The following is a 16,007-nucleotide window of genomic DNA, read 5'->3' as shown; positions in this document are numbered from 1 at the left end:
ATACATATATATATATGTATACATATATATATGCATACATATATATATGTATGCATACGTACATATATATGTATAAATATATATACATATATATGTATATATACATATATATATTTATATATACATATATATCTATATATGTATGCATATATGTATGCATATATACATATATATGTATACATATATACATATATATGTATACATATATATAAACATATATGTGTATACATATATATAAACATATATGTGTATACATATATATACATATATATACATATATATGTATGCATTTATGTACATATATATGTATAGATATACACATACATATACACATGTATGCATATATATACACTCATGATGGCAGCAAATTCGCTTTCGAACATTGCCATCACTCGATATAGCAGAAAGAAAGAAAGAATAAGAAGGTACGTAGAAACACGAAAATATTCAGTGATGGGCTGCACGAATGTGGCGTTTTAACCCTGCTAAACTCTGGCATTCCTTAGCACACATTGTACAGACATGTGCACCACTAGCAGGACGTTCTGACTGTTTTTTTCTATGCAGGATCAAATGCCGTTTAAAACCGCCTGTCGTTTTGCATATTGTTAACTATGGCAACAAGACTTCCTTGTTGTCCGCTGCGCCGATGAGTAGACTAGTGACTCATCAGTACAGCTCTGCTAAGGCATATTCTTCCGCACGCGTTACACTCCAGACTAATTTGGTTCCCCCCCCCATCCACGGCTCCTTTCACTCTCCCTGTGCGGATATCGCGCTTCAGCTGACTTTACTGGGCTCGATCCACCTCAAACTTGCCCACACCTCCATGCAATGTCATTCTCCACCCTCCGCGATCCAAAGCAATTCTCTCCCATGTTCTTTCATCAATCTCCCATTTTTAAGGCGCGTCTTATACAATCCTAAATCTCAATTTAGATTTGTCAGCCAGAAGTCTTCCCTCAGTTAGCTCGCCATAAAAGAGTTGTTTGGGAAGTCGACTGTCTAACATCCTCGCCACATGTCCACTCCATCTCAGTCTATGCTTAATAACTTGAGCCTCAATGCTAAGGACTTGGGTTCGATCAAGCACCTCCACATCACTGACATACATCTACCAACCCACACCTAAGATTCGCCGTAGGCACATTTGGTGAAACCGCTCGAGACGTCTCAAATGCTCCCTGTATGCTGTCCAAGTTTCACAACCATAGAGAAGAGTAGAGAAAACGCTTGCGGCATAACCCTTAATCTTAGTTGGCAGCAAGATCCCATGACGTCTCCACAAACGCCCGTCCAACTTTCCGAAGGCATCACTTGCCCTGCTCATCCCTAACGATACCTCAATATCCAGGACACCCAAGCATACAAACTTAGAGACAACCCCTATCCTTGACCCACAGATATAACATGATGGCTGATAGTATGGCATGCCCGGAGCAGGCTGATACATTAAGACAGTTTTTTTTTTTTTCAGATTGATGGTCAGGCCCAATGCGCTGTAGGCAACCGCAAAATGCTGCATATCAATCACCGTATGAGCCACCAAATCACAGTCCTCTGCATAGAGCAAGTCACGAATCACGTTGGTAAGTACGTTTGTACTTGCTTTGAAGCGTCTAATGTTGAACAACCCCCCAGTAGTTCGGTTACGAATATATACACCATCAGAGCACCCCCCAAATGCCATCCGAAAGACCATGGTGAAATACAATGCAAAGAGTGTGGGTGCTGGAATGTCTCCCTGCTTAACACCATTTTCTACTGAGATAGGATCAGCCAGCTTTCCCCCAACGTTGATCACAGCTTTCATATCGTGGAAGAGCTTTAAGATGCTTACGAACTTGTCAGGACAGCCAAGCCTTTTCAAAATCTCCGAGAAAGCATCTCTATTGATTGTATAAAGGGCCTTAGTTAAATCGATGAACACCTGATACAGTCGATTTTGCTGTTCTATACATTTTCCTGCAGTTGCCTGGCTGTAAAAATCATATCCACTGTCCCTCGACATCTTCTGAAACCATATTGCGACTCAGGAAAAACATCATCAGCAATATGCTCCAGTATCCTGTCTAGCATGATCCTACAGAACACCTTACTGACTACTGACAGCAAAGAGATGCCTCGATAGTTTCCACATTCCTCTCTGCTACCCTTCCCCTTGTATAGCACTACCATCAATGCATACTGCCAATCCTGCGGAATACACTCATCCCGCCAAGAAGTCTGCAACAATTCCGCTAAGCGTTGCATCATCTTGGGTCCAGAACATTTAAAGATCTCCGCATGCAAACGATTCGGGTCAGGAAACTTTCCATTGATCAGCTTATGGACAGCTGTTTCAACCTCCTGGAGAGAAGGAACCTCTGCCAAGATATCCTTGACCGGATTGATAGGAATCGACCTAAAAAACTCCTGATCAACGTAAGAAGGTCTGTTCAGGAGGTCATCTAATGCTCCCTCCGCCAATGCAGAATGTTGGTAGGGTCTCGAAGAAGATCCCCACCATCTTTCGACCGCAGTGGACTGATAGGTGATATGGATGATCCGTAAACTTCGCGCAGTAGACTGTTTAGGATCTTGGTGTTGTTCGAATCCGAGCCGAACTGTATTTCCTCAGCTTTCTGTCTCCACCATTCATCCTGCATTTTACGCAACCTCCTCTACACCTCGTGCTTGGTTGCCTTAATATTGTCCCTCAATCGATGTTGCTCAGCATCCGTCAAACCACCCCCCAGATACGCGTGTAATGCCCTGGCTTTTGGATCAAGCAGAGCCTGAATTTCAGTATCATTCTCATTGAACCAATCCTGATGTTTACGCTCACAATAACCTAATACTCTCTCACATATCCCATAGCCGGATTCCTTAAAAGCAGGCCAAGTATATTCACGATCAATCTCTTCTATCTCTTTAACTAGTTTCTCTCTAACAATATTGTCCTTTAGACGGGCAAAATTAAGTCGCTTTGGGATAGCCACACTAACTCCCCTTATCTTGGGCTTCACAACACACTTAATCTTTGCACGGACCAACCGATGGTCTGTCTAGCACTCTGCACCCCGCATGACACGAAAACTGCATATACCCCTTATCTCACATTTTCTAACAGTCTATCAAGTGCCATTTTTTTGAACCAGGATGTATCCAGATCGTCTTGTATTTGTCCTTCTGCTGGAACACGGTGTTACCGATTTTAAAATCCATCTCTGAACAAAACTGCAACAACATCAGACCATTCCTATTACACTTGCCCACTCTGTGTTTACCCAGCACGCCCCAAGGTTCAAAACCTCTTCCCACCCTAGCATTAAAATCTCCAAGAATAAAGATCTTATCAGCAGAGGGAATGCATCTAACTACACTGCACAAAGCCAGGTAGAAAGCAACCTTTTCATCTTCTCTTGTATCCAGTGGGGGCATAGAATCCCAAAAAGTTGTATAACGACCATTTACCAGAGGAACCCTCATAGTCATGATCCGGTCACTCACACTACAGGGAAGTTCTTCCAGGCTAGAAAGAATTGATGCCTTTATAGCAAAAGCCACGACTGATTCCCTCTTACATCCGTCCGCTGTACGACTCCAGAAAATGGAGTAGGCCCCAGCCAACTCAGAAAACTGCCCTCATCAGCCTGCCTGGTCTCAGACAGAGCAACTATGCCCATGTCATACCGTTGAAGTTCCTTATATACAAGAGCAGATCTACGCTCTGGACGCGTTATTGCTGACGGCAAGTCAAGCAGCGTCCGCACATTCCAACAGCCGATGGTCATTGTGATATATTTCCTCGCAGAAGCACAATGACGACCGGGTCCAGGCTGTGGAGCCCTGAAACACCTGCCGGACAAGGCCTTGGAAATTCCAGTTCCCTTATTGCCATTTACGTTTATAATCACATTTTCCAACTTCATTGAAGGTTTTGCCGTTTTAGGCTACAGCCAGCCTTTGTTGCTATAAAGACACACGAGATGGTAAAAAGTGTATCTAATTTATATCGAGCAATGCTTGTGCATGAGGAGTGTTATAGTGAGGACAGACTTTGCACCGAGGCAATCCCACTCTCTAAACAATTGCCACATTGATCAAAAAGAAGAGCAAGTCAACATCATTGGATGCAGCAGTGATCGCAGGTTTTATATCAGAATTTTCCTTCTCCTAGGGAGGTTGCCTTCATTACGGCTTACAGAACCCTCTCCGCCCACCATGCCATTTGATTCATGACTAGAACTTAGGTTGCTGGGCACCAGAGCATATTCCACACGCCAGTGGGTCATATATGCCGAAGCTTACAGGGCCTAAGCTCCTCTGGAGGTTTCTTTCAGGGTTACCTCGTCCTAAGGCTTTGGTTAAATAACCTTTGACCACACGGCAGTGGGGGTGCAGTTATATGGTGCAGGACATTCGTCGTGGATCAAAGCCCCGTTTGCGTTGCAGTGGTCACGACTAGCACACACACACACACACACACACACACACATATATATATATATATATATATATATATATATATATATATATATATATATACATGCATCCACATATATACATGCATATATACACACATATATATAAACATATGTATACATATATATACATATATATACACATGTATATATACACACATATATATATAAACATATGTATACATATATATATACACATGTATACACATATATATACATATACCTACATATATATACACATATATGCACACACATATATACATACACATCCATATATATACATATATATATATAGATATACATACACATAAATAGATACATATCTATACACCTATATATACAAATATATATATATTTACATATATGTACATCTATATACATATATATATATATATATATATATATATATACTTATATTAATATATATATATATGCATATATACATATATATATATATGTACATATATACACATATGTATATACATATATATATATACACACACATTTATATGCATATGCATACAAATTTATGTATACATATACACATATATATATATGTATATATGCACATATATATGCATATGCGTACATATATGCATATATATATGCATATATATGCATATATATGTATATATATACATATATGCATATATATATGTACATATATATACACATATATATATATACATATATATATGTACATTTATGCACAACCATATATATATATACACACATATATCCATATATATACATATATATATACACATATATGTACATATACATATATATATACACACAGGAATACATATATACACACACCTGTATATATATATGTATATATATATATATATATATATATATATATAATTGAATGGGTTGACTATTTAAAAAAAACTGATTACATATAATGATAGAAGATGTAGTGGGACAGAGGAATGGGTATGTTTTAACTGGGAAAACGGTGGTTCATTAAAATTGGTGGGTTCGTTCGCGCCTGGTTCACAAGGTATGGAAATAAAAAATTAAAAATTAAAAAACAACTGTTTACAGTTGTTTTTGATATAGATGTACATAAGAATACTTTTATAAGCATGTTTTATCTTAAATAGGATGATATAATAAAATTGTGTGGTCTGCGTTCGCGCCTGGTCTCCATAGAATGGAAATAGGCTCACACTTTAATAAAAACTTTTCATATTTATTTGCGTAAGTATACTTTGATAATTATATTTCAGTTTGAAGAAATATGGTATAATATTATTATTGGGTGTTCGTTCGCACCTGACCTCAATAGAAGTGAAATATATCACAAAGTTTAACAAGTTTTTTTTTAATATAGATCAACAGAATATTGTGATAAGTGTTTCAGTGTGAACAGGTATGGTATAATAAATTATGGGGGTTATCTATTTTTACTTTCATTATATTTGGCTTTGAATTTGACACCCCCAAATTCAACCCAAATTTACAACCCTTTCCTTTCATAACAGTCATACTCTCATAAATCAGAGTCCATTTTCTGTAGCCTGTTTTTTTAACCTAGTCAACGATGGGTACTTTTGCTCGTATATATATATATATATATATATATATATATATATATATATGTATATATATATAAATATATATATATATTCGTTACGCGACATAATCAAGGATTACATACTAATAATCTCACCCTTAGACGTTCAAACTGGATTGAACTGCCTGCCTTGACCTCATGACTAGAAAATTTACATCGTCGAACTGTATATTCATTCGCCTTGATTGTTTTTATATTTATGAAATCAAAATATATATCCTCATTGAAAAAGGTTTAAATTAGTTCAATTATATATATATATATATATATATATATATATTATATATATGTTGGTGGTGTTGGATGTATCAAACTGTATGCAATTCGGCAATGTTCATAAATGTAGGTATTCTAACATGTTTCGACCGCTTATCAGCGTAATCTCATAATAATAGGAGCATACATCTAACCTTTTTGTTATACGAGTCCTAGTACAAAATTCAAAATAGCCGGTTTTTAATTCATAGGAACATTTTCTTACAAGACAGCAGGAAATTATTTAACTCACTAAATACATTAGTTTCATACATACTAAGTTGGCCTAACATTACAGAAAAAGATCAGCAGAATGACAGAATGATACTCGCACAAATATCATCTTGGGATAACCAACTTTTCTTCGATAAGAAAATACTATTTTCGAACACGGAAACTGACTTTCTATTATATTATACACGTAATTTAAAACCATATTTTTACTCAGAACATAAAAACACAGACAATATTATTTAACAAGTTTTCCCTTATTGTTCCGGCTACATTACATCTTAAATCGCAGTATACTAGCTATGTTGCATTTAATACATCATATCCAATATGCCCCATAATTATTTCTTTCTTACGGCAAGTAGGTAAACAACCACGTTGTTTAGAGCTGACCCTAAGTCTGCTGATGATGCTAATCATTTCGGAGACTGTGCATACTTGTATTTCAGTAACACGTTCGGCTGGTTTCTTCTTCTTTTTCAGGGCATCTGTTTCTCTTATTTTGCACTGGCTTCTTCGTTTCTTGTTTCGCCACATTTTCATCGACTTCAATTTCACACCGTTTCATTTTGTTCTGTCGTCGTGTTAGTATTCAACTTTGAATTATTCACTTTTTTATCGTCTACATCTTTATTTTCACCCTCTTTTCTTTTTCATCTTCTTCTTCTTCAGCGTCTTCAACGTAGTCGTCTTATTATTAACAGTCTTATCTAACCTTTTAAAAGCGTTTACTTCTATTTTATAAATGTCTTTGATTTTGCATTCTTTTATTTCTTCTTTTTTTCTCTTTTTTATCACCAGCTTTTTCCTATGATTCTTCTTTTGTATTTTTCTTCTACATTTTCTATTCCCTTCCTTATAATGTCTTTTCTTCTAAACAATTTCTTACGTGCAGCGTAAATGTCACACTATTGAGTTATTAGTATAGATCATCAGAATTATACCTTTAGGTTCGACAATTCGAAAGTTTCAATAATCCTTTCAGTTTCACATCTACAAATTACAACAAATTACTAAAACTGGCGAACACAGATAACGGGCATGGATTCGTCTTATAAAAACGGTTTACATATTACGTTACGCCAGCGGTAGCTTGCAGTAGTATCCACCTTTATCAAAAGAACGTACTTGAGCGCTTACAATAAAGATGTTGATATAATAATAGCGATTAAAGTTTCTATAGGGCATACACCGCTACAAGTATTGCATAACTAGAGATTCCAGGGAATAGAATCAGTTAAAATGTCGGATCGCCTTCAGGATTTTAAAATTAATATATGCGTACTGATGCAGATTACGGGCGTGTTTAAATTAAAACATTATTTATTGACCCACTCTTACCATGAGGGCCATTTAATAACTTAAACATAACGTACCGTATACACTTTGATTTAACTTGTAACATATGTAAAACATAGCGGAGTTCGTATTATGCATACATACAAAACACACGTTGCAATAGAACGTCTACACTAAAAAAGATAACACTGGTGTGGTAATGGGCACTCTTCTTCGATATTGGTGACAGTAACGAAGAGCTGTAAAGACTGTCATTCCTTACGAGTAACTACCTCAATATAACAATAACTGAAAGTGTGTTGCATCCACAGTGAAAATTGTAAATGCGAGTATTCGCCCTAAAGCAACACAAATCGCCAGTAACTACCAGCACTAATAATGGCAGTCAGTGGATTCCGCTAGATGCCAGAGCTAAACAATGCACGACAGTAGAAGTCAGATGTTTTTATTGTGACTACTGCCGCCAGGAACCGCAAGTTTCGTTAGTGCCTCCAACTAACAACTGCCACCATCTCGTAGTGTTAATAATTTTTAGATGTTTATCAACACTCCGTAATCTCCGAGACTCACATACGAAAATGAACTAGTACTGTGTTTTATTTTGTATCACGAGAGGGCGATTAATGGTAGCTGTTCTGACATTAGGTCAGATTTCCAACGGGTAACGCCGAAATACTGGTCTTGCTAGTAATTATAGATCATATTCTCTTAAATATATCAACTATTTATAATTTTGATTTTTCTTAATCAAATATTAAAAATAAGTATGTTTCTCTCATTTATCTGCGTATCCTTGATTCTACAGGGCCGATAAAATCAATATAAGTAGGTACCTGGAAAATAAGTGTTCCTTCTTTTTTATCCATTTGTTAATCTGTTTTTAAGCTTATATCCCAACAAATCGTTACAGAATACATAAGGAAAAAATACGTTCTTCTCTTGTATTGTGAATAATATTTTGAAACATGACATTTTTGTACATGACACAAGACAATAATAAAAATTAATATATATATATATTATAATTACTTAAAATGATTCGATTGATAATTCGCAGGTGTCAGTGAAACGCGATATATATATATATATATATATATATGTGTGTGTGTATATGTATATATATATATAATTGGACAAGTGTTAAAAAGGATTTGAACATTGTAATTTACTTTAAAAACAAGTAAACACTTTCCTATTTTAAATGTGAAAATCAATAAATATGTCTTCATTGTTTAATAATAAATTATCTATAACATAATACTGAATTAAAAATTACACAAATGCTTTCTAACAGTAGTCACATACATGTATGTATCTTGACCATTCATCATGTACAATATAATAACCTTCTCCAAATTAAAACTTTTGAGTCTATACATGCATGCTATACCGATTATACTAGTTCCGATTCCTTTGTTTTCATTCAACTAGACTAGCTTTCACACTTAAAAAAAAAAACTTTAATCATGGAAACTATTGAATTTGGATGTGTATAGTTAAGGAATTCATGCGTGACGTAATCGAATTATGGAGGATTATTTCATAAACTTCTCCCTCACAAATAAATATGCATACACACACACACACATATATATATATATATAGAGAGAGAGAGAGAGAGTGAGAGAGAGAGAGACAGACAGACAGACAGACAGACAGAGGCAGAGACAGCAGACGGACATACAGAAGTAAATAAAGAAAGAGAATTGAATTTATATCTGTCTAGGAAGTAAGTATAAATTGGTGTGTGTATGTGTATGTGTGTATATATATATATATATATATATATATATATATATATATATATATATATATATATATATATTTAGAAAGAGTGAGATGGAAAAAAGAAACTGAGGGTAGAGTTGTATAGAGAGAGATTTTGATATTTACATACACAGACATACACGTATAAGATTTTGATATGTACACACACACACACATATATAAGAGTGTGCCTTTCATTCTGCTTTGACTACGTTGGAAGAATTCAATCTCATGTTTCACCGCCCATATTTATTCAAATTACTTATTGAAATTGCCTGTCGTTCTCGATCTACATTGAATGCATCTGGGAATAATGTCTGGCCAGTTGTAAATTACAGAGGGGACAAATCTACATTAAAAACGCTTTTTCAGGAGTTGATTATTAGTACTCTCCGTCCAGCTTCACATAAAGCTGCGAAAAAAACCTCCCGGCCCAAAATATATTCATGAGGTTTTCACTTTTAATTTCAATGCAGAGACTTTCGATTTAGCAAAATTTGCTTAATCTCCGGCTACTATTTTAACCCATTAACTTTCTCATGAAATAGCCGTTAAGACAGTGATTCATGAAAATGTAAGTCTGTGTATCGGCTCATCCCTCAGTCTCAACAAATCAGTCTGTAAGATAAAATTGAATTTAAATGAAAATATAACGCGAACATTGCATGCAGGCATATCCTATATCGTTCTCTTCAATATTTTGTTAATTCATATGCTTATGAAAAAAAAAGAAAAAGAAAAAAAAACATTGATATCTCACCTAATAGTTTTATACTATAGTAATTCTTTCATACGAATCAATCATTAGTAAATCATACTTGCCAATGAAAATAAACAATCATTACATCATTAAAAGAATTGTGGAAATGACTAATACATATATATTTTAAAGCAGTTATAATGTATGTTTAAACGAACATTATTTATTAAGCATTTTAAAAATACAGATATATCTAGTACAAAAACGCATATGCTTCATTTAGTAATCAAGACAACTTTAGAAAATTCAGATTCAGATTCTATATTACGTTACGAAAGATATTGAACAAAAGTACTACGATGTTATAAGCATGTCGATAAACTGGCAGTTTCCCCAATTACAATGGCGTATTACCACTGATTATATATATATATATATATATATATATATATATATGTGTATATATAAGTAAGTTATGCACATATATATGCCAATTAAGCTAGACAGAATATTCCGTGTTCATACAAAATGAAACGCAGAATATTATGTGTAGCTTAATTACCATATATATTTTTATAACGTACTAGATAGCTCTACCTATGTATTGATCACTGTTGTATAAATACTGAAAAATTTACGCATAGAATTATATTTTCGCATATTAATTTATGTTATTAAATGAAGTAACCCTCTATATATATATATATATATATATATATATATATATATATATAATAAATTCCACAGCCAAACAACGTCGCAGACCACAAGAACCATGACATTCAATGCGTCGAAAGTTCAAGATTCAAGTGTCGCCCTAATTTGGGCTCATCAGTTAGATGCATCCGACCTCAGGATTCGAAACAAGTGCCTCCTGCATGCGAGGCAAGCATTCTGTCAACTGAGCAAACGCACCACACACAAGAAATATTTTGTTTGTGGAATGTATTATATATAATCTCTCACATTCGGAAAAATTCTATGACTATTTGCTCGCTAGGTAAGGATTGCTGGATGGCATCGTCCTTTCGACTTGAAACTCCTACTTAGAGACATCGGCTTGAGGTTATTAGCTGGTTGGATGACAGCGTCCCTTGTCGAGACGAGGTAGGTCCATTTCACAGTCGGATTTTGTAGCGGTCTGCTTGATTTGTGTTAGTTAATGAATTTCTTGTGTGAGGGGCGTTTACGCAGTTGGCAAAGTGCTTGCCTCGCAGGTAAGAGGCTTGGGTTTCGATTCTTTAGTTCGGATGTGTTTTACTGATGAGGTCAAATGGGGACGAAACTCGAGTCTTTGATTTCCGGTCCGTTGACATGTTAAACTTTGCAACTAATTATATATACCCTCTCACATTCTGAATATATATATATATATATATATATATATATATATATATATATATATATATATATATATATATACACACACAGGTGACAAAAAAGAACAGACACGCCTAAATACAGTTTATTTTGATAAACATAATATATAGAACAGAATAAAAATATACATAGCCACAAATTAAATAACTAATACTTGATTGAGATTCCCTTTTCTGTTTTTAATGTTAGGGGCCTCAGTTGACTAATATCTTATTGGAAATTTGATTGTCATACCTGACACAATAATGCGTATATTTTAGGCTTAGAAGATGGTTTCCTTTTCTTTTTGCAAAGGTTATAATATGCCCGATTTATTTTCAAGTCGGTTCATATCTAGTCTCTGACAGCTATAATTTTTTTATTAATCCTGTGTTGGCTCAAACAAAGTTTGGACGCCCTAGGAGACTAACAAGGGACTCCATCTCTCATATATAAGGAGTAAAATTGTTCCGTTTCCTACTTGAAAAAAATTGTAGAAATGTTTGCTCTAATATTAAAATATACTTAAGAGACCTGATATTTTCTTCGTACGCCACCAGCTCTTAGCGGCCATCACTCCAAATTGCACCCCGTACCGTAACCGAGTAACACCCATGTTTCAGCGTTTGCTGCAGTCTTTTTCAAGTCAAAACTATACCCTTCTACTATCGCGAAATTATGCAAATATGCCTCGTTAGAGAAAATGTCATTAGTCCAAAATATCAAAGGCCTCTCCACGATTTCCGAGCACAATCTTTTCTGAACTTGACGAAAAAACTGTTTCCTTCTCACAGACCAACCAAAGTAGTGATACTTGTGAAGATACCTGACAGTGTTGTGGGAATGGCATTAGTTTGTGTTACAATGCACCAAGTATCGTTTTCCACATTCCTTTTCAAAAGACCAAAATGACCCAGAGACACCCGGATATGGTTTTGTGCACCTTTCCCCTTCTTGTGAATCGTGCGATCACTCAATTAACACTAAACATGTGTAGTAAAATATTTCCTACTATTTTGCAATGACGTCGAACATCTTCTTGTGGACCCAGGGTTCATCCTCGCACAAATCTTGCTAGGTTAGATATCCTTTGCTTCGTTGCATGATTCAATGTTGTAAGACACAATTTATATTAGATGCTCTAAATTATTTCAGTACCATTTTTTGTAAATAAGCCTATGTTTATCGTAGGAAAAAATAATCTTAATGTATACTATTTTGTGCCATATTTGTATATATATATATATATATATATATATATATATATATGCACATATAAATGTACATATATAAGCATATGTACATATATACAAACATATATATACATATATATACACATATATACACACATATATTCATATATATATATATATATACACACACATATATATGCATATCGCTAGTACTATCGCTCCCCGGGAGGGTTACTTGTGTGATGAACGTCTTGGGAATGCAACCAGTTCCACGGGGAATGAACCATATCCAACGATATCTAAACGATAGGCACATTCTGGATACACAACGGAAACCGGTCGATCCATCGTCGGCTATAACTGTTTGGTACGGGTCGCATTATGTGTGGTCATTGCAGGCATCTTCCCATCGTCGCTTGTTGCCTGTTCATTGCAGCTTTCTGTCGTCGGCATTAATGTTATGCTGAAATCGAACACTTGTATGAAAACAGCGACAAAATACATTTTTATAAAAATATAATTAATTAAACAGTTAACAAGTTAGGAAACATATTTAGTCGACCCATCGCGTACAGCGAGCAAACCTCAACTGTCTTTACAACATCAAATTATATTTAATTCTCTCTTTCAATGAAGAAAGAGAGAGAAAGGAAGTCAATGAGAGAAATAGAGAAAGAAAGGGTAAGAGAATGAGAGAGAGAATATGCGTTTCACACAATGTTTTAGTTTTCAACTTCAGATATCCGCGTGTAAATCTTACCTTTAAAAGTTTTAGAACACCTGTCACTCAAACCCAACCGACATGATCTAACATTCCCAAACCCAAAAACACCTGCATGAAACGTGTTTAACTGCATCACAAAGTCAGGCACAAGGTTAGAAGCTAGATATAGGGGTTATTAATTGAGCAGTCCCTAGCTCCCTTAAAAGGGGCTAGTCATTGTGCCACACACACACACATATATATGCATACATACATTCACATACATATATGTATACATGCATATATATATATACATAAATATATATATACATATATGTATACACATACATACATAAACCTACATACATATATACATACGTATAAACATATATATATATATACATAAACACATATACACATACACACATATACATGCATACTTACACACACACACATATATATATATATATATATATATATATATATCAGAACAAATAGTTTATAAACATGTTAAAAACACTTTGAAAACGTGTTAAAAATATATTTAATTTCAAAAAGGTAGCACTCAATAAGTGGATAGTCCTTAATCCGCGAAGTTTCGAAGAAATACTTTACTTCTCATCAGAGGGTAGGAATTAGCAAAATGCGGGATCATTGATAGTGATTATATTCTTATCTAAATTGTCAAATTATTTTTTTCTTATATATTCATGGCAGGATATTCCATCTTTGTTCTGTGATTGGCATATTCTTTGTGGAAAACCCTTTCTATTTATTTGTCCTTTTAATTTGCAACAAACACAGTTAGTCTCTCAATTATATTTTTCACTCGGGTTTTTTTCATTCTTATTTTCTTTAATCTCTGTTTTGTACCAGCAAATGCAATTCTTTAAACCTTTCATACACTAAATGACGCTATTAGTTCGAATATGACTAAAGGGGACGAAAATATTTGTATTCATAGTTTTCCCTTCATTTTTTTGGTTGAATCACTTATATCAGAAAATATCAAAATGTCTCCCACAGGTTTAATTTTATTTGCATTTTCGCAATCTGAAATAAACATTCGATTATATTGTGCTTCAGGAATATATACTAAAAACTACCACTATTTGCCATCATTCGTTTTATATCAAGTTCAAAATTCGTAATATATTATGGATGTAGATTTCTTTTCTCAAAATTCTCGGTTTTTATGTATGTGTCATTCTGTTTATTATTTTTTTTTGTTATTCTTGTCAGTCGAATTTTTATTGATTTAGAGATTCTTACGACAGTAAAATTGAAGATAGACGGAAACACTAATTATTAATCATTTGCAAAATATATCCGGTTTCTTAATCGTTGAATATTTTATATTTTTCTTGAGAAATTCTGTATAAATAACAGTGTGCAGTTTTGTGGGTAAATTTTCAGATTAGGTCCAACTCCACAATTTTCTTTTAAATTACGACATTTATAGGTTTTTTACTATGCTGAATACGGAAATCACCTTGAAATTTTGAAGAAATAAGCCGTTATCGAGATAAAAAAGTGGTATTATGCTTTCTTTTCGTTGGCGGCCATCGTTTTTACGCGCGTGTGCGCACCATAAACAAATCTTCTCATCTATAACTGACACTGTACGCGCTTGAAAAGATGGTCGCAAAAGAATACAATGTATAATAAACTTTTTCTATCTATATATCTAATTAATTCTGCAAAATTTCAATGCGATTTTCGTATTCAGCATAGTCGAAAACGTATAAAAGGTGTCATTTAAAAGAAAATTGTGGAGGTGGACCTAATCTAAAAAATTACCGTTCTGTGTATTTTTATATGTTTATTCGGAAGAATTAATGATATTAACAATTTATTTTTTCATTCCTAGAAAATTATAATGCATGAAATGATCGAAATTCTTGAATATATTAATATCCCTAGATTAAGGGATAATGTTTATTTATTTTGTAATTTTTATATTTACACTTGCTGTATCTCTCATATGTAGTTCTTTAATCTGATTGTGATTGACTTATAAACATTGATAAGAATATTTATATGAACTCAAGATGTACTGTATTATACAATCTGTAATAGGCAATTATTTAGCATTTTTCATGAATGATATATATATATATATATATATATATATACATACATATATATATACATACATACATACATACATACATACATACATACATATAATGCATGGTGTTATATGAATACATAATTGCACAATGTTATCATAGAATTAAGTATATGCTTCTCGCCTGAACTAATAAACTGATCATATGTGCGTAAACGCGGGCAATCCATTAATTCATTTAATTTATGCAAAGTGGATGAACATAAGTTGATGTATTTCGTAATTATTACATAGTTTCTGTTTTGTGAAAATATAGTACACTTTTTTATATTAGTTGATAAATACTCTACACGTTTCATCTTTTGGAAGGTTCTATGGTTG

The sequence above is a fragment of the Euprymna scolopes genome, chromosome 5, assembly GCF_053919585.1.
Source record: "Euprymna scolopes isolate OS-2025 chromosome 5, ASM5391958v1, whole genome shotgun sequence".
NCBI lineage: Eukaryota > Metazoa > Mollusca > Cephalopoda > Sepiida > Sepiolidae > Euprymna > Euprymna scolopes.
Note: the sequence above shows the minus strand (reverse complement) of the source record.